This window comes from Dermacentor silvarum, chromosome 5, assembly GCF_013339745.2.
Source record: "Dermacentor silvarum isolate Dsil-2018 chromosome 5, BIME_Dsil_1.4, whole genome shotgun sequence".
Lineage (NCBI taxonomy): Eukaryota > Metazoa > Arthropoda > Arachnida > Ixodida > Ixodidae > Dermacentor > Dermacentor silvarum.
Genome location: NC_051158.1, coordinates 72,822,202 through 72,840,985, shown reverse-complemented (window position 1 = coordinate 72,840,985; position 18,784 = coordinate 72,822,202). Strand labels below are relative to the sequence as shown.

Below are 18,784 nucleotides of genomic sequence, written 5' to 3'. Positions count from 1 at the left end.
ACATGAGAGCACCCAGCCATTGATGTCATAGCCTATAACTTTTGTTCGTCATCCACTCTTGTCATACTATGCCAATTTTCGTACCTACCAAGTTAACGAAACGACCATGAGAGCACCAATACATAGGCGGCTGTTTCATGACCTACATGACACGCATCTCATGATATTCACGTCATGACCTATGATTTATGTTCGTCGTACACTCTTGTCATATTATGCCAATTTGGGTACATACCAAGTTAACGAAACGACCATGAGAGCACCAAGACGTAGGCTGCTAGATAGATATCAATCAATCAATCAAGGAAAGCTTATTTCAGTTTGCAATACAGTGTGCAGTACAAACTGGGGGTTTGAACTCTTTTAACACTAAACTCTCTTAACACAAGGCTCTCGAACTCTTTTAACACCTTGACAGTTGTGACAGGAGGAAGAAAGGAAAAAAAGAAAGTGCAGCAATAATAAGGTACAATATGTGTAATCCAATGAAATCACTCGGACATTGTTAGTACAACAGTTGCGTATATCATTATGCAATGATGCATACAACTTCAAATGCAATTAAAACATGTAGTGAATACTCGCATAATAAATACACAGTACGAAAAATATTTGAGTTCACGTCAAACCGTGCAAAATTACATTTATAAAAGAAAAGGCGAATGCTCTAGAATATAAGGTCAACAAGAACTAAGCGACGAACGAGTCTCGAATAGCATGAAATGACATATAGCACAAATTGTCATAGAATTGAGTGTTTAAGTATTTGGGCAATATGTACAACAACATAGCGAAACCATAGTTAGTTTTGCATCGTGGTAATATATAAGTATGTCGTTTTCTGGATTCATATGGCGTAATATGCGGGGTTACCTTTAATTTGTGATGAAGCAAGGAATCATTTTTTGCTATCGTTTTTTTAACAGGCAAACCTGCATTCAAACAAGTTATTTACAGCAGCAATTTTGTATTTCCGGCATAGGGGAAGTGTTTGGGGCATCATACGAGGTATAAGCAATTATCCGGAGCATTTTTTTTTCCGAAGAACAAATAATTTCTGAATATTCGAAGCAATGGTGTTACCCCAGACTAGAAAACAGTGATTTAGGTACGAGTAAAAGAAAGCGTAATATAAACTTAGCTTAGTCTTGACGGGTAAATTACGCCTATTGCGTGAAAAAAATCCAACAAATCTGGAAATAGTATTGCAAGTTTTATTTATGTGAGCGTCCCATGTCAATGTAGTAGTAAAAACTACACCAAGAGAAGTAAATTCATTGACATAATCAATATTACTACCATTTAAAACTAGAGGCTGTGGATTTTACATGTACTTGTTCTTCGGGTGAAACATCATCGCCTTTCTTTTGCTATCGTTAATGTTTAGTGAATTGTAAAGTGACCATTTCGCCAATAATGAAAGAACCCTATTAGCAGTGCCTGTTATTTTCAGAATGTTATCGGACGAAAAAAACAGGGATGTATCGTCTGAATACTTAATGAATTTAGCCTCATTAGTGATATTAGTGATGTCATTGACGTAAACATTAAAGAGCAGAGGTCCCAATAAACTGCCTTTTTGGACGCCATTTTTGATTTGCAGGACTTCAGACGAGCAGTTTACAATTACTACAAACTGCAAACGGGAGTCCAACGGCGCTATAACGTAAAATGATTCCAAACTGTTTTGATTCCAATTTCTGCAATCAGCCTCCACGATTGGTCAAAACATTTTCGGGCCGCTCCCAACTTCGCCTGTCTGTCACGCGACGTCAAGAAAACCGCAATAGCTCCCCATCTGATATAACGTATACACATTGATTATGCATGATTAAACCGCACAAAAAATAATCATTCCTGATTCGATGTCTTTTCACCAGTAGCTCTCTGCTATTGGTCCAATGTTTTCTGGCTACGCCCACTTCGCCTGTCTGTCACGCGACGTCACAAAACCGCGAAAACTCACCACGTCAATATGACGTGTACGCGAAAAACCATGCATTAATATGCCGAACAAAACTGAAAATTTTTCTGAATAGCCACAGACTGCCCCGTTCCGAAAGGAATCAAAGATGGCTGCCCGCCGATCGCTCAGGCCCTCGCTACTCGCACCTTCCGGTGAGCATGTATTTATTTGCGCATGATAAACCCTTTTGCTGGGCAATAAAACGTTATCGAGCCCTTTCGGCATGCATACCACATCGCTCTGTCAACTCTTCCTTGTTGAGGATCCGTTTTAGCGGCATTCTTATCCTTCCGTTTCACGCCGCCGCGATTTTCGACCAGCCACCGCTAGCTAAGTAAGGCGAAGCGGACCAATCGGAGAAGCCGGCACCACCCTCTTCATGCGGTTATCTATTTTCACTGTGCTGGCTCGGCCCCATCGAAATCCTCTCCACTAGAGCGTGCTCCTCGCCTCTTGTCAGCCAATTACATAAGAAAGAACACCGCATATCCACGGGGTGAATGATGATGAGTGGGCGAAGCTCCGGAGGGAATCATCGGTAAACCGTGAATCTTCCGTGTAATTCGCTGAGTCTCGCCGCACTAAATCAAACGATTGATTTCCACCAATGACACGCGCCATATGTGACGTCATTCCTATTTTATAACAGCGCCCTTCATTATAATTGCACCATCTCCCGCTTAAGGGGACGCTAGCACAAACGCATTAGAAACGTGCAGTACTCTCTAGTAAGGGGGAGAGGCCACAGCGTCTTACGCAGCCGTTTACACATGCCGGAAGGTGCACCGCGTTTGCCGACGCCTTCACATGACTGCTGAGAGAGTATAACCCCCGTATTCATAAACGCTCCCCGACTTGAACTTGACTTGCCACCGCCTTCAACGCGTTTCTAACGCGCTGCCCAAGGCGGTGGCAAGTCAAGTCGAGGAGCGTTTATGAATACGGAGATAAGGCGGAGAGGCCACAGCGTCTTACACCAGCTTCTTACACGGGCCGTAACGCGCTAGCACAAACGCGTTAGAAACGCGTAGTCTTTTGTTAATGTTTGGTATTTATTGTCATCGTGGTGCGTGTGTCCATGTGCGCTTCGTGGCGTAGTGGTTAGCGCCGCGCGTTCGGAAGCGAGGGGTCCTTCGTTCGATTCCGCGCTACGGACACAACTTTTTTCATAAAAGTAGACGTGGCTGCCTACTACTACGACGACGACGACGACTACTACTACTGCATACTACAGAGGAGGGACAGACCCACACCCTAAGGAGCTTCGCCCCTAAAACCGCTGAGTGTCGACAATGTTATTGGTTTTGAAAGCGAACAAAGGTGACATCCTATAAACGAGGAGAGTGTTTGATTGGGTTGTTCAGACAACGCTGCGGGTCACCGCCCGATGCTTGCGTCGGTGGTTACGTAAATTTGACGTCAGGATTTTGGAATCAAAATGGTTTGGAATCATTTTACGTTATAGCGCCCCAAGTATGTTTTACATGCGGAGCAGCTTATGGCGGGGGCTTTGTCCGTCCCTCCTTCCGTGCCGCGGCGTCCCACACCCCCACAGCGCATGCGCGTCCCCTCCTCCTCTCTCTCTTCTCCTACGCTCCCCCCTCTCTCTCCTCTGGGAATCCTCTACTCTACGAAGCGGCGCCCGCGTCCCACACCCCCACAGCGCATGCACGTCCCCTCCTCCACTCTCTCCTCTCCTACGCTCCCTCCTTTCTCTCCTCTAGGAATCCTCTACTCTACGGAGCGGCTCGCACGACAGGTGGTGCGACAGCTACATACTCCGCTGGGGGAGCCACGGTAGTTCCGCGGTATGAAAATGACGGAGCGCGCGTGCCTCTTTCTTCCCGAGGCGGCGCAGCAACGCGAAGTTGAATCGAAACGCAAACGTCGAGTGGCGAATCCCGAAGCGACGAGGCAACGTGAGTCGGCGGCGCAGGCAACGAAACGCTTGAATGAACTGCTGGGGACCGATGGCGCGAACGCGTGGTTCAAGCGAGATTTCCTCGAACGTGGAACGCCGCAAGACCGACGATCAACGGCTACGGAGTGATCGTGTGTACTAAGGAGGCAGAACGTCCCGCCGGTGGTGTCGCGATATACGCCAAACGCCATCTCCACGCAAACTACCTAGATCTACAACCTACCAGCCAAGGACACAATGGAGAGCACTCGGCCGTTATACTCTACTTTGACAATGACAACAACATCATCATCATGACAATGTATCTCGCACCCAACATCTCCAGAGGGAGCGTCGAACGTTACCTCGAAAAGGCGATGGTACAGTACACAAAGACATAGAGCCACGCGCCCTTCGTACTTGTGGGTGATTTCACTTCCGCTCAAGCTAACCATCTCCCCGCTGCTTCGCATCCACACATGGTTCCCTTTAGCGGGAGATGGAGTAATGTTTTTATTACATTAATACATGTCCGCGTATACCGTAGTTTTCTAGTTTTGCAAAAAGAACGTCGTGGTTAAACTTGCCGAATGCCTTGCTGAAGTCTACAAATATGCCTAATGTAAGTAGTTGGGATTCAAAGTTATTTAGTATATGTTATTTTTGGTCAAGTAGTGCGTGTTCCATTGATTTGTTCCCAGTAAAGTCAGACTGACGGTCAGTAATTACAGAGTGCCTGAGAAAAAAACAATGGAGACGGCAGCAAATTATTTGTTCCAGTCCCTTTGAAAAATACGGAAGGATGGATATAGGACTATAATTACTTGAAATATTCCTATCACCTTTCTTATAAATAGCTGCAAATCGTGCTAGCTGCATATTTGCGGGAAATTGTCCTGTGATCAGTGCAGTGTTAAATATATGTGTTAGACATGTAACGAGAAAGGGTAACACATATTTTACCGGCCTACTTTAGACATTAAATGCGTCTAAGCTAGAGCTATCGTGTAAGGCGTTGAAGGTACAGTATACCTCATTGTCGTCTGTTGGCTCAAAAAATAGTGACTCTTGTGTTCCGTCATGCAGAAAACAAGTAAAGTTGGGATTGTAACTGCTTCTACTAACTTGGGAAAAGAATTTATTGAAGGCAGCGGCTAGCTTTGAGCCACATAGTTTATGCCCGTCTATGGTGAAACATTTGAGTCCCTCGGTTTGGATATCTCTATTTAATATTAGATTCAAGTATCTCCATTTATATTTTGGTTTGCGTGAGAGGGATACATCAAATAAGTTATTGTAATAGGCATTCTTAGCAGAACGAATTTCGCTGTTAATTTTGTTGCGTAGAGACTTGAACTGGGCAAGAATTTGAAGGTGTTTAGTGTTTATAAATTTAATATATAATTTGTGTTTCTTTCTTATAAGACGTATAAGTCGAGCTCTCATCCATGGCTTGCATGCTTTTTTGCAAGGTTAAATATCAATGTTCGGGAAGCAGTCGTTGTATAGATCGGCAGGAAAAGTTGAAGGAACTCTTTGTACGCTTTTTCAGAAGTAGATTGTCCGTAAACTGGACTCTAATCTACAGATGCAATGCGACCCTTAAATGTTTTAAGTCGTCTATTGGAAATGATCTGGCGCCTTGATTTCACAGAGACATCGTGAAAGAGATTTTTCTTTAACCCGTAAAAATACAGGTAGGTGATCGCTAATGTCGGCGGCTTACAACCGGACTGCGAAGCTGTAGCATGATTTGTGATAATGAAAACAATCTCTTCTGGCCGTCACGCGCGTCGGGTGAGTAATGACGTTATTAAAATTAGCACTTTGAATTGTGACCAGCATTTGCTGTTAAACAGGGTTGTAGGTCGCCATGTCAACAATAAAGTCACCACCAATGTAGGATAAAAATTATCAGAAAGGAACGTTATTTCGCGTTCGAAGTAACAAAGAAAAATCAGACAAGTTCGCGTGAGGACGACAGAAAAAGAAAATCGGCCACTTTGGACAGTAAGCATTTCTATGGTACTGTTAGTTAAGCAGTGTTCCGATAGCAGAACGCATGTGCAGCCTTCTTTCGCAAGCAATGCGACGCCACCGCCACGCTGCCAAGTGCGATTAAGATAAAAGGAGTTGTATCCCGGGATTCGTATGACGTCACAATCATGACGATACCAAGTTTCCGTTAGCAAAACTATGTCAAAAGGGAGTGCTGAAGCTATATAAAAGCGAAGCGAGTTGTTCAGCTTTATTCAAAGCACATTGCATGTTTAAATGTGTAATTTGAAAACAACCATCCTTGCCTGGAAACGCTTTGTTGAACAGAGTAGGAGTAGAAAGAACAGTTCCATCCATCTTTTGAAGAGAAATATGCATGTAACTGCGTACGACGACGTGGTCTACGTCATCTTAGAAAGGTCGGCTTCATTGTGGATACGAACAACTGCAGAGTCGCCGGTTTTGCGAGCAAGGATAACGCCTTTTTTTTTTTTTTTGTCCAGACGTATTGCCAGCACACAACATTCTTTTTGGCGTTGGCTGCGCCTAGAAGCCGTTTGTTCTCGGGCGGTAAATGCTCATTTACATATACTCGAGCTGTGCTATCGACACCCATGTCTTTGTTAGTTAGCTGTACCTTCTTTGCTTTCTGAAGTGCCGCGTCTCGCTTTACACGTGACTTGAATCGCACAATTACGTTGCGTTAACTGATGCTTTGGTTTGGACGTGGTGACAGCATTCGATGTCCGACTCCACGATCGGCTCACCAATCGCAGTACCTAAGTTACCGAGCATGTCATTCAGAACTTCGCCATCTTGTCGCACAACTCCTTGCATTTCAAGGTTCGCATTGCGTGAATATTGCTCGGACTACGTCAGTCGTCTTTCTGTATATTGAGTTTTTTTTTTTTCAAGATCCATGGATCTCGCTTGCAGCTGCTCGTTTTCTTTCTGCAGCTCATTATTCTTCCAAATTTCAGCATCCAGTTTTCTTTTTAGTTCTTAAATATCGTTTTGTGAGAACGTTATGCTCGATTTCGAATCTTTTTATTCATTGCATATGCCCGTGATCTCAGTCCTTATGCGGCGTTCAACACTTTCATTCGAAGTCTTAAGCTCTTGGCGTAGTTCTTCCTTGAGCTTAAAGAGTACGGCACGGAAGTCTTTTTTAAGCTTCTAAATGTCTTTCGCCACTTCCACTAATGTAAGCTTCAAAAAACAAAACAAAAAGGCAACTTTAGCTTGGCAGCAGCGACGTCGTAGTACAAAGAAAAACAAATTATCTGTAGATTCCACCAACCTGCAGAGAGGTAGCAGAGCGCGTGAGGCGATGCGCACTGGTCGTCGCCGCTACTGCCAAGGCTGATAGATAGATAGATAGATAGATAGATAGATAGATAGATAGATAGATAGATAGATAGATAGATAGATAGATAGATAGATAGATGGATAGATAGATAGATAGATAGATAGATAGATAGATAGATAGATAGATAGATAGATAGATAGATAGATAGATAGATAGATAGATAGATAGATAGATAGATAGATAGATAGATAGATAGATAGATAGATAGATAGATACTGTCAAAGTGGCAAATGTTCGCCAAGAAATGTTCCCATCTAAAAAAAAGTTGTCGCAGTTTCACCTGAAAGGCGAAGCATCAAGTGCGCGCGAACTTTTCATCTTATTACTCATGATGATGAGTGCTTTTCGCGTGTCGCAGACTTACGGCCGTCACTGCGCGTTGCACAGCGCAGCATGCAACCCCGACACCGCATTCCAGGAGACCTGCTCCGCGAATGCGTCTCTCTCTCTCTTTCTCTCGCTCTCACAGCGCGCAAAACCTCTTCTTCACCTCGCAGAGCACGAGCGTGCGAACTCGCCAGCTGTGGATGAAGACGACACTCGAACGCAATCATATGGTTCGCATAAATGCATGTTCTGCAAGCGTGGCTGTGTAGCCTAGTGGTCACGACGCTCGCTTTCGGACCTGGGGTACGCGGGCTCGAATCCCACCTCGGCAAAAAAATTTATTTACTTTCTTTGTAGTTTCTTGATACGCACCACAACTTACGGCTGGCTTGAACAGCTGCGCTGTTTAACCAGCCGCTCTTAAAATCTTTTATCAGCTTCGCTGTTTAAAAATCACTTCCAATTGCAGCTGATTGGGAAATTGCCAGCGGGATCACTGATGGTGGCCTGTGACCTTTCTCATCAACCTGGCCGCCTCTTCATAAACATCGACCGAATCTCGGGGACGAGGTTCCTGGTGGACAACGGGAGAAGTGTGCATGCTACCACCTACCAGCGCGGATTGCCGGCTCAGGTTCACGGTACAAACGCTACGCGCCGCTAACTTCATCCATAGCGACGTACGGCCTGCGTTCATTTACTATTGGACAGTTTTAGTTGGGCGTCGGCAACAGCTCTGTGCGTACGTAGGATACCCGCGAAGGTGAACAGTGCGCAAGCGCAGTACGCAGGAACACGCAGGGTCCACGCCCTCCGTAGACCCTGCAGCTTTTCAGAAGCTGCGTAGCGTCCGTTGCGGGCTCTGCGGGCTTTGCGGGACGCTCTCGCGTATTCTCGCTCCGGCCTTGATTGCATTGCAATTCTCAGAACGCGGGACTCTGCGTGGCAGATAGGCAATTGTGGCTTGACTTGCTTGTGGTTTGATATCGTGGTGGCTAAAATTGGCTACACAGTTCCAGAAGGTGGCGTATGGCGGCCCTAACTAGCACACTACCATGCAAGTCAGCAATCTACTTCTCAACTATTGTGTCCGGCCAACTATTGCCGTTTCTAGCGTGGACGCTTCACTACGTACGCAATACCTCGCGCGCTGCGTACGTGGGTGGTTGCGGACGCCCAACTAAACTCTCTATGCACTTGGGCTTGCGTCGCGCGTTTCGGTCGGTGTTCATAATAGCCGATGTTGTCCACCCCACCTTTGGATCCGACAACCTGTCACACTACGAATTAGAAGTTAGCATGCTACGTCATAGCCTTACCGACAGCATGACCCGCCTCTCCATCTCAGCGTGGTCTGCGACGTCGCGCCCACTGGCATATGCACTCGCGATCATGCATATGCACTCGTGCATGCATATGCCAGTGGGCGCGATGTCGCAGACCACGCTGATCGCGATTTCTCCATTTTAGAACTTGCTCATCGAGTTCACAGATCTCAGAAAGCTCTGCAACCTTACCAAGCCACCGAAGCACGCTCTGACCCATCACATCGTTACACGTGGTCCACCTATCACTGCCCGTCCACGTCTTCTATTTGGCGAGCGATTGGAAATAGCCAAGCGATAACTTTACCACGTGCTACAGGTGGGAATAATACGCCCATCACCCAGCGTCTGGGCCTCGCCACTGCATCTCGTACCGAAGGACCCGGCAAACCGGCGCCAGTGCGGGGACTACCGCGCCCTCAACCCTCAGATTCTCCTCGACAGCTACAGCCCCCCCCCCCCCCCCGCCCTCACCTCCGGGATTTAATGTCTAACCTGGCAGGTTGCGTTATCTTTAGTAATGTGCACCTTGCTAAAGCGTACCTTCAAATAACCGTGGAGCACGCACACATTCCTAGGATGGTCATCACAACTACGTTTGGCCTGTTTGAATACGTGTGGATGCCTTTTGGACTCCGTAACGTAACTTAATTTTCCAACGGTTCATGCTGAGGTGGCGCGCGGCCTCCCAACTGTAATTGCCTACATCGATGACATTCTTGTCGCGAATGCTACTCCAGCGTACCATGTATACCACCGGCATGCATTATTCCAACGCCTGCAACCATCTGGCCTCGTCGTGAATGCCCAGTAATGTGTGTTCGTGGCTTCAGAGCTGGAGTTCTCAGGCCATCACATCTCTTCATTGGGAATCCGTCTGTCATCCCACATTCAAGCAGTGAGGGATTCTCTGCAACCGACAGCAATTTGCCTGTAGCGAAGGTTCTTGAGCCTCGTCAATTTCCCTAGGCGTTTGATTCCTGACTTGGCGAAGCTCCTGCAGCTGCTTAATTACCTATTTCGCAATGCAAGCAGCCCATGTGCGACAGTTCTCTGGACTTGAGAAGCCGTGGCCGCCTTCACGGCCGCAAAACAAGTCATCGCAGACGCGTTGCTTCTCATTCATCCCAGGTCTGATGCTCCAACTCGAGTCATAGTGGATGCTTCAAGCATGGCCATCGCCGCGGTTCTTCAGCAACTCAATGACGTCGAGTACCACCCTCTGGGATTTTTCTCTCAAAAGCTTCAGCCAACTGGTACACGCTACAGCATCGTCAGCCGCTAGCTTTTTGCCATCTAGGCCATCATCCAGTACTTCCGACATGTTTTTGAAGGTCAAACTTTTTATTTTCTTATGAACCATAATTCTCATGTCTACTTATTTCGATCCAACTCCACAATGTGCGTCACTCGGGAGCATCGTCAATGGCCTGCGCGTCCGAACTTACTACTGATGTACGGTGTAATAAAAGTGCGGAAAATGAGGCTGCTGACTCACCCTCCCGGATAGCTGACATCAGCTCCCCTGTGTAAGCCGTAGACTTGAAGAATTTCATAACGGTGCAGCTTGAAATCGCCGTCTTGCAAGCGCTACGTAGTAGTTCTCGTTATCTCCGACTGCAGCGACTGCGACTGCACCTCATCCGTATGTATCAAGGCCACTATGGTGTGACAGATCAGCTAAATTTTCTCGGCGTTTGGTGCCCATGGCCTACCGTAACGCTCTGTTTCACACATTGCACGATATATTTCATCGTTGTATCCTAGCTACGCTGAGACTCGTAACGGAGCGCTACTCCTAGCCTCACATGAACATCGACTTAAGTAACTGAACTCGCACTTACATTATTTGACGTAATAGTTCAGCGGAAATCCGCTAGATGGAGATAAATCATTAAAGGGAAACTGAGACATCCACCCAATGTAGCAATTTGCTACAATGGAAACCCAACCGGGTTCCTCGAAACCGGGTTTGGGTGGATGTCTCAGTTTCCCTTTAATTACTTATCTCCACCTAGCGGATTTCCGCTGAACTATTACGTCATATACTTGCCTTTGCTTCGAGTTGTCGACAAATTCCACTTCGCCCTGCCATCTGCCAGCCGCCTGGTTAGCTCAGATGGTAGAGCGGCCTGCCCCGGAAAGGCGGTGGTCCCGGGTTCGAGTCCCGGACCAGGACGAATTTTTCTTCAACTGCGAGGCTTTCTTTCGAGGAAACCGGTTGGGATTCCATTGTAGCAAATTGCTACATTTGGGTGGATGTCTCAGTTTCCCTTTAATTACATTATTTGTCAATACGCCAATGTCACGCGCGTCACATTGGTGTATTCTTTTGGGTACGTAAATTTTTGGGTGGCTCGTCACAGGGCATAGGTAACTTTACGAGTTAAAGCAGGTAAATAAAGCGCGATATTACGAAAGTATGGTCTTAAGTGGTTTACAAAGGTTACGTGACTATATCTCACCACCTTTATTTAAAGAAGATGTCATAATAAATCATCATCATAATCATCATCAACAATGAATGCCATCAGAAATTTGCATCATCAACGCAGCACATTTTGTAATGTGCAGCGTTGTAATGGAGCCATGAGGTTCTAGACTGAAAGTTAGGTATAAACGGTTAGTTATGGGCAATAAGTTCCACAAGCCACTTATGCAGTTATGAGGCTGTAGACTAGAAGTTAGTTATGGGCAATAGCTTCCACAAGCCCCTTATACAGCTATGAGGTTGTAGACTAGAAGTTAGGTATCGATGGTCAATTATGGACAATAAATTCCACAGCTTCTTCACAAAGAAGGAGAGACAGTGATAGAAACTTCCTAAAGACAGACTGCATGCATTTATTGAAGCATAATATCGCGTTTTGCAAAACTTGCGGCAAAAAGAAAACAGTCGTATTTTACGTCACCCAGGCGTTAGTGCGTCTTTTCCTTGCACTGTTTTAGCAATGACGGCATTGACAGCAGTTAAATGCACCCGGCTGGCATCCTCAGCAATTTTAACCTGACTGCAGAGAGGAAGCCTCTCTGCAGTCAAGTTACATAAGAGGAAATGGGAACAAGCTTTAACGTCTTCATGCAATTAAAAGTGATTCCGGTGAAGAAACGAAACAATCTATGCCTGAGCATAACAAGGCCCTCGCTTTAGTGAAATCTATTTAAAACCAAAGTTCTAATAAGAAAATATAAAATCGGAAGGGATGAATAAGATTGTGCACGGTGAGCCGGTGCAGAAACTGAGCCCTCCTTCTTGCAGCAAAAAAAAAAAAGTCACAGGACTGCGCGGCACGTGCAGCACCACAGTCACAGCGTAAGCTGGTGGAGCGGCTCAAGAGTAGCTCCAATTTGGGCACCACGTACAACAGGGTCTTCGCGGCAGTCTGTTCGCCTCGCTTTGACGAGAACGATCTGAACAGTCCGCACGGCGTTGACGGTGAGCTGCGGCTTGTAATGCGCTCTGCACAGCACTCTGCTGGGCCCGATCAAGCCTTACAACTGCAACTTACATGTCGGGCACGCTGCGTTTGCAGGCATCTTAACTAGATGGCGCCACCATACTGGAAAGAGGCTGGGCATCGCGTTTCTTTTTTATTGCGCGCCTCGTCTGAATGGCATCTCATCGTCTGTGCCTGCGCACGATGCATTTGCAGGCGTCTTACCTAGATGGCACCACCATACTGGCGGAGACTCGGATCGTCTGCACCTGCTTCAAAGTGCATTTTTTCGGCGCCCTATAGCAAGCCCTTGCGTGGCTCAGTGGTAGAGTATCTGGCTCCCACGCAGCGGGCGCGGGCTCGATCCCGGTTGGAACCGGGTACTTTTTTCGCATTTCCAGCGATAGCGGTTACGTTCGCCGGACGCCGTCGCGAACCGAGACGGCTATTGGAATGAGCCCATAACAGCTCATGCTGTAAAAAAAAAAACACAGCTACGCCTATGGTCAAAATGTACAAGCGTGTGCACACAGCAGCCAGCCGTGCGGTGCAGAGCCTATAAACATAGCTTTCGCTATAAAAAAAACTCCAGCGCTCCTGAACTAGCATCGCGACTAGCAGTGAATGGGTAGACACAAAAGTCAATCACGAATGGGGTGCTTCGCTGTTGCTTCCTCGGCGCTATATCGAGGTTCCGACAAGCGGTCGTTCCTTTCGCTACGAACTATCGCGGCTTTAACATAAAGGCGAGCTCACAGCCGCCTTGGCGCTGCATTCTTTTCTGATATTTGCACGCATTGCTGAGATAGCTGGGAGCCCGCGCATAAGCGCACTAGCACCACCGCGTCATAATATGCGTATACTTTTGCATTTTATTGCGATAGCAATTGCTATGCGATAGCAAATGCTGCGGCCGCAGCAGCCAACAACACTTCTTCGTCCTCGTTCTCTAGCGTTACTAACGCGTGGCAATATGGACACTCCAAGCGCATTTCTACCGTCGTCGTCGCCGTGATGTTGCGTATGACTTCCAAACACGATAACCTCGTCGCCGCGCGCCCTACACTGTATGTGTGAGTGAAAGCTTGCGAGGGTTAGCCGACGATCGCGGCTCAATCTCGTGCGCGCGAGGAAGAAAGGCGGTGCGGAAGCGCGCCGTCTTTTGTGGCGCGCGAGGCACGGGGGGGAGGTGAGAGAGGAGGTGGGGGCTTCTACTCCTCCGGCTGCTGCTTACTGCGTGACGCTCGACAGCGATCTGCGACGTTGACAAAGTACGTGCCCGCGTGGGCCTCATCTTCAAAGTGATCTGCGAAGTGGGCAACAGCAGTGGGTACGCCCACTGCCGGTAGCTTATAGCATGCGCTGTGCTTTCGACGTTTCGCTTTCAAGCCAGAGACAGCACGAAGGCCCATTCGCTCGCTGCTGCTGCAGCGCTTCCTGGCTGCCGAGTTTTAACAGCGAGTTTCCGGGGTCATCGAGCAAGATGTGTTCATGTCTACCAAGACGCGCGTGACACCATGCTCGTTAATTTAGTTAGCAAGCGGATGTTTGCAAGTTTCTACGGCCAATAAAACAAATATTCTTACTTCGTATAGCTGCCTACTAATTTGCTATCGCAATCGATGCTTCGCTTTCAGGCGAAATTTGCGACTTTTATTTCATCCATACTGCACGTATCCGTAATGTATCGATATTTATCTAACCATGAAGAAAATGGTCGTACAGAATTTATTTTTAACAAGCAGTTGCGCGGCTACGATAAGTCTGAAGCAATGACCGTTAGACCTAGAGCATTAGTACAAGCATCAACATCCGCACTTTAAGTTTGCAGAACACGTTCGCTGGGTTGCACCATCTACTTTCGGTGCTCCGGCCAATCTTTAGTCCCCTCATTTTGATTGGCCAGCACTCTTTCCACTTAATTCTGCTGGCTTCACTCAACTTCGACACCTCAGCTTTGGTTTACTAATGTCTGGTGCACCACGACACAAATCGCCACTACTGCCACGTCAGTCACAGCTCCTCAAGGCTCGCCCATCCGTGGATGGCCAGATGATGCTTTTAGCTGCAGCTTTATGTCAACCGACGTGGAGATTCTATATTTGCAACCAGCTGACTCACCATTCCTTCCATTCAGTTGTTGTAAACACACCACTTCATTATTCCAATGACAACCTTATGATGATCATACTCTTGGACCTACAACAATATGTGCTGCAGTGCTATATACAACGATCATCTGCACGGGGGCAATGTGAATTGAGAAATAATGTTGTAACAGCGATTCTCGGAAAATGTGTCATAGTTCTTATATTGCTCTAGATTTCTCTCTGTTGTTGTTCAAATGGTAAAAAGTAGCACATTTATTAACGTTACAATACAATGTTACTTGCTTGTTTTCCACAGCTTTATTGTGGCAGGCATATATAAGTACAAGAATAATTCCGCAAGAGGCAAAATTAGCGCGTATGAAGCGCATCTCCAAGTGCACGTTATTTCAGTGCTCACAATAAACCAGTAATCCGTCAGGCAACAGGAGCATGTGATACCAAATCAAACACCAGAACAAGGCCAACGCGTAGTAGTGTTCAGCATGCTTGCTGCATGCTATCAGGCTTTAATGCGAAAAACGGTAAATAAAAAGACCGACATAGTCACGTCTGTGGCACATTTGCAGTTTCATCTCAAGACGTCATTTGTTTCTACGCGTATTTTCCCGTAAATATTCAAGTTCTAATTTCGACTTACCTGCCCTTATAAAAGCTAGCAGACTCTATAGTCCAGAGCAAGTAATAAACATGGCGTTGTGCATATATCACTGAGTCCGAGTCGACTATAGGCTCACTTTAATTCGAGTGGCGTTGCAGTGCTTCAGATAACCACGCACTAGCTTCATCTTTCTGACTTCACTGCTGTGATGACTCACTGTGCATTGCACGTGTAAAGCAAATAGCCAAACGCGAAATCCGAAATTCACAGGAAAGGCATTGAGGTGGGCGGAAACAGAACAACCGCTGCAGGGCAGTGCTCCGAGTCTGCCTTATACGTACAGTGCTTGTTTTATTCGTTCCCCACTTCATTACTTCACTTGCGCTGTCGGCTTAGTGCAATTCTTAGTCGAAGCACCCGTTAGCCCGCTTTTCAGTGCGGACCTGGTCAGGCCTGTCTACCAGAACTACTCGTGAGGAAAACTAGCTGTAGCTTCTAACAGCACTGCGCGGAAGTGCAGTGAGCGTTCGTGCATCCCTAACGGTGGCACATCCGGAGCCCCGAGCGCCTCTCCTCTCATGCTTGCCTGCTTTTACTCAGGTTCACTGCCTCGACGCCTCAACGAGCTGTTGTCTAACGGCTCCTCTGAACAGTGTTCCTCTTTTCGCGCGGCTGCATTCTACAGCTCTCCCCTGAGCACCGGAACCTGCCAGGTTTTGTTCTTAGCTCTGTTTGCCTTCTTCTATGACGTTTGCCTCTGCCAAGTGCCCCATCAGATGTCGCTTTCACTGACTACGCGCGAAGGTGCTACCACGTTTTGTGTTATGCTTCGCCAAATATCACTTGTAGGGAACTAAGACAGAGGTCATTTCTCTAAGCTGAAGAGCAACATCAATAGGGTGATGTTTTGTGTTGTTTTATTTGCCGCAGTGTTGTTTTATTAGCCGCAATATGTTTAGGACAAGAAAGACGCTATCTAAAATGTTCGATATAAAAACAAAGGTCAGATTTGTTTAGCCTCCATCTTATACTTCTTTTATTAATCTGCCAAAAACTTATGGTGGCTCACTGAGGACATCGGCATTGTAGTAGCCTACCTTACTGTCGACTGCAATACTGATGGTCTGTAGTAATGGTCGCCTTCGTACCACCTGTACTCAGGTGGTTAAGATAAAGAATCATCTTTTAAAATGCGTATGAAACGGTATCCAGACACTTCATGTGATTATCTTTAGTACATTACAGTTTAAACCAGTCCAGTACGATACAATAGCGTAGTATATAACAGAAGTCAATAACATAAGTATATAACAGAAGTATATACCAGATGTATATAAACGTGTATCCTGTGATTAATTTATCAATCTCAACAGCCGCTCCAAGATTTACACATTTCTGGTAAACAATGGATCATTTATGTTATTGTGGCACTTATTCACAGCCATTGATAAACCCCACCACATCTCTTTCAATTTCAAGAGCGGGAAGTTAAGCGTTGTAAAAGGTGAATTACTTCACTGAAGTCATATCAATGTGAAATTTGTCCCATGGGCGTGCCGCTTATTTAAATATGAGTGTAAATGTTTTCTTCCTATTTTTGGTACTCGTAGCATTTAAGATGTCGAGTGTAGCGTTGTCTGTTGGAGATGGTACAATGCATTGATTTTTTTTTCGAGGATGGGGAACTATTTCTTTAAAATTGTAAACTAAAATCATGGCGTGAGAACTACAGCATTTCACCGGTATCACATTCCGCATGCAATAGACAAACCTCAGAGAACCTTGCAAGCACGAATATAGGCTTCATTTGATTTTCTATGAATTGAGCTCGCTGTAGAGAATCTGACTTCACTGGACGAGCCAAACTCCTCAACGATAAGCAAAAATGATGTTATTCGTCACTTGGAAACGACACTCCCCTGGCTCCAACACAGTCCACTGGGGTTTCCATGAATCTTGAGCATTGCCCATTCGGTCAGCTGTAGAAGTGCAATGCAATGCACCAGCGTCATACAACGGAAAGACGCAACACACCAAGAAAACGAGAGGCGAAAGGAAAGAGCGTCACTAGCAACTAACTTTATTCCGAGAAAAAAATCGCAATATATAGCCAAGCAACACATGCGAGGCAAGGTTCCGCGCATCACACCACCATAGATGAGTCAAAAAGAAACATGTACTAGTTTAAAAAGCACTTTAAAAAATTTAAACTCAGCGCCGCGCAACACCACTGAAGTATCGCTAATGCAGACATCTTTTTTTTATGTAATATGCCTCCAGAATTTCTCGTGCCAGCACCTCGTTGCTTCTACCAAGAATGCTGATCTTTTACAATCTAGCCTTACATTTATAGGATTGGCTGTGCACAGGTAAATGTGTCGAAAAGTTATTCTTAATGGAAAGTACCAACTAGCCCAACAATAAGTCTTATTAAAATGCACCAGCGAACTTCAATAGGCAGCATTAACATTCACTGCACTTTAATATCCATAGCCTCATTAGAGCATCACAAATATTAGGTGAAGCCTTGTTATTTTTGTCCTACGTTCATGCGATCGTACGACTTTCGTAGCTGGTTTCTCCGTTTTCCTTGGATGTCTCGGTGGACTACACAAACTATATCTTGCTTATTTTTGTCAGAAATAAGGGGCACATTATGTGTAATGTGTAGGCAAAGTTCAAAGTTTCTGGACTGATTACAGCCTTTGCAGTAAATTGCGTAGGCAAGCGATATGGAGTTTCACGAGTGTTCGAACTCAAAATAAACACCTTCGCTAGAATTTCGGGTGTAATTGTTAAAAAGAGAGCGCTTGAGAAAAAGGTGACTTCGTGCTCCGCTTGCGAGCTCCACGCACCACATACGACAGCAAAACTTGGCTGAGATGTTAACAGCAGCGTGTGCTACCAGCGGACTATGGTATTTCACCAAGCCCGGTGGGTGGTTCAGACTTCAGAGCTGCTTTAACAAGGGCTGGAGATATACGCGGGCAATGTTCCAGAAGGAGCACTCCTATACGGGCAAGCAACTGAAACTCTTATTTCCACTGCTCAAAATAAACAGCTTCGCTAGAAATTTGGTAATTCTGCAGCGCAGCACAAGACTGCCTTAATTTATCCTCAAACGCCTTGATCGCTACCCTGAAAATGTTCGAGCCGGTATGCGTCACTTTCAACAACACGTAGCAGCACTTGGCAGCCTGAGACGACGAGGAATAGTAGACGTCCGGAATTTCGAAGCACCATCGATAAGTGTGCAATGACTCGCATTTTGTAAATGGTTTTGGCAAGTAAAACCCTACATCTTATTGTAAATGCAAAAGGTCCTGACGTTCCACAGCACAGCACTTCAGGGGGAAAAGAGGCACTTCGTTCAGTTTGCGCGTTTGCGTAATGCCTCATGAATCTCATTTCCTCTAGCTTTTACGTGATAAAAGGTGATCATGTATTCGATATCGTTGTGTAAGCAACAGCTGCTGCGCATTCCGCGTGTACCCTCAATCATGGAAGTTTTCTCAAGACACTCGGAGAAAGAAAAGTTACCCTAAATAAAAAAACTAAACTGCATAAATAATTCTTTGCGTCGCTGCTAATGCAAAAACTGTGGTGGTCTAACGGCTAAGCAGAAATGATTTATGCATGACAGTTTCGGGTCTCAAAACTCCTCCTCTGCTAAGGAATACGCCGTAGTGGAGGTTTGAAGAAAAAATTTCAGCGCGCGAGGTTCTTTATCACAGTACAGGTGTCTTACTCAGG

General features: G+C 46.0%; 1 pseudogene; it reads right to left on the bottom strand.

Annotated features, from left to right (window-relative positions):
* Positions 1-441: 441 nt before the first annotated feature.
* Positions 442-1,324, bottom strand: LOC125945712 (uncharacterized; annotated as a pseudogene).
* Between the last annotated feature and the right edge of the window lie 17,460 nt (positions 1,325-18,784).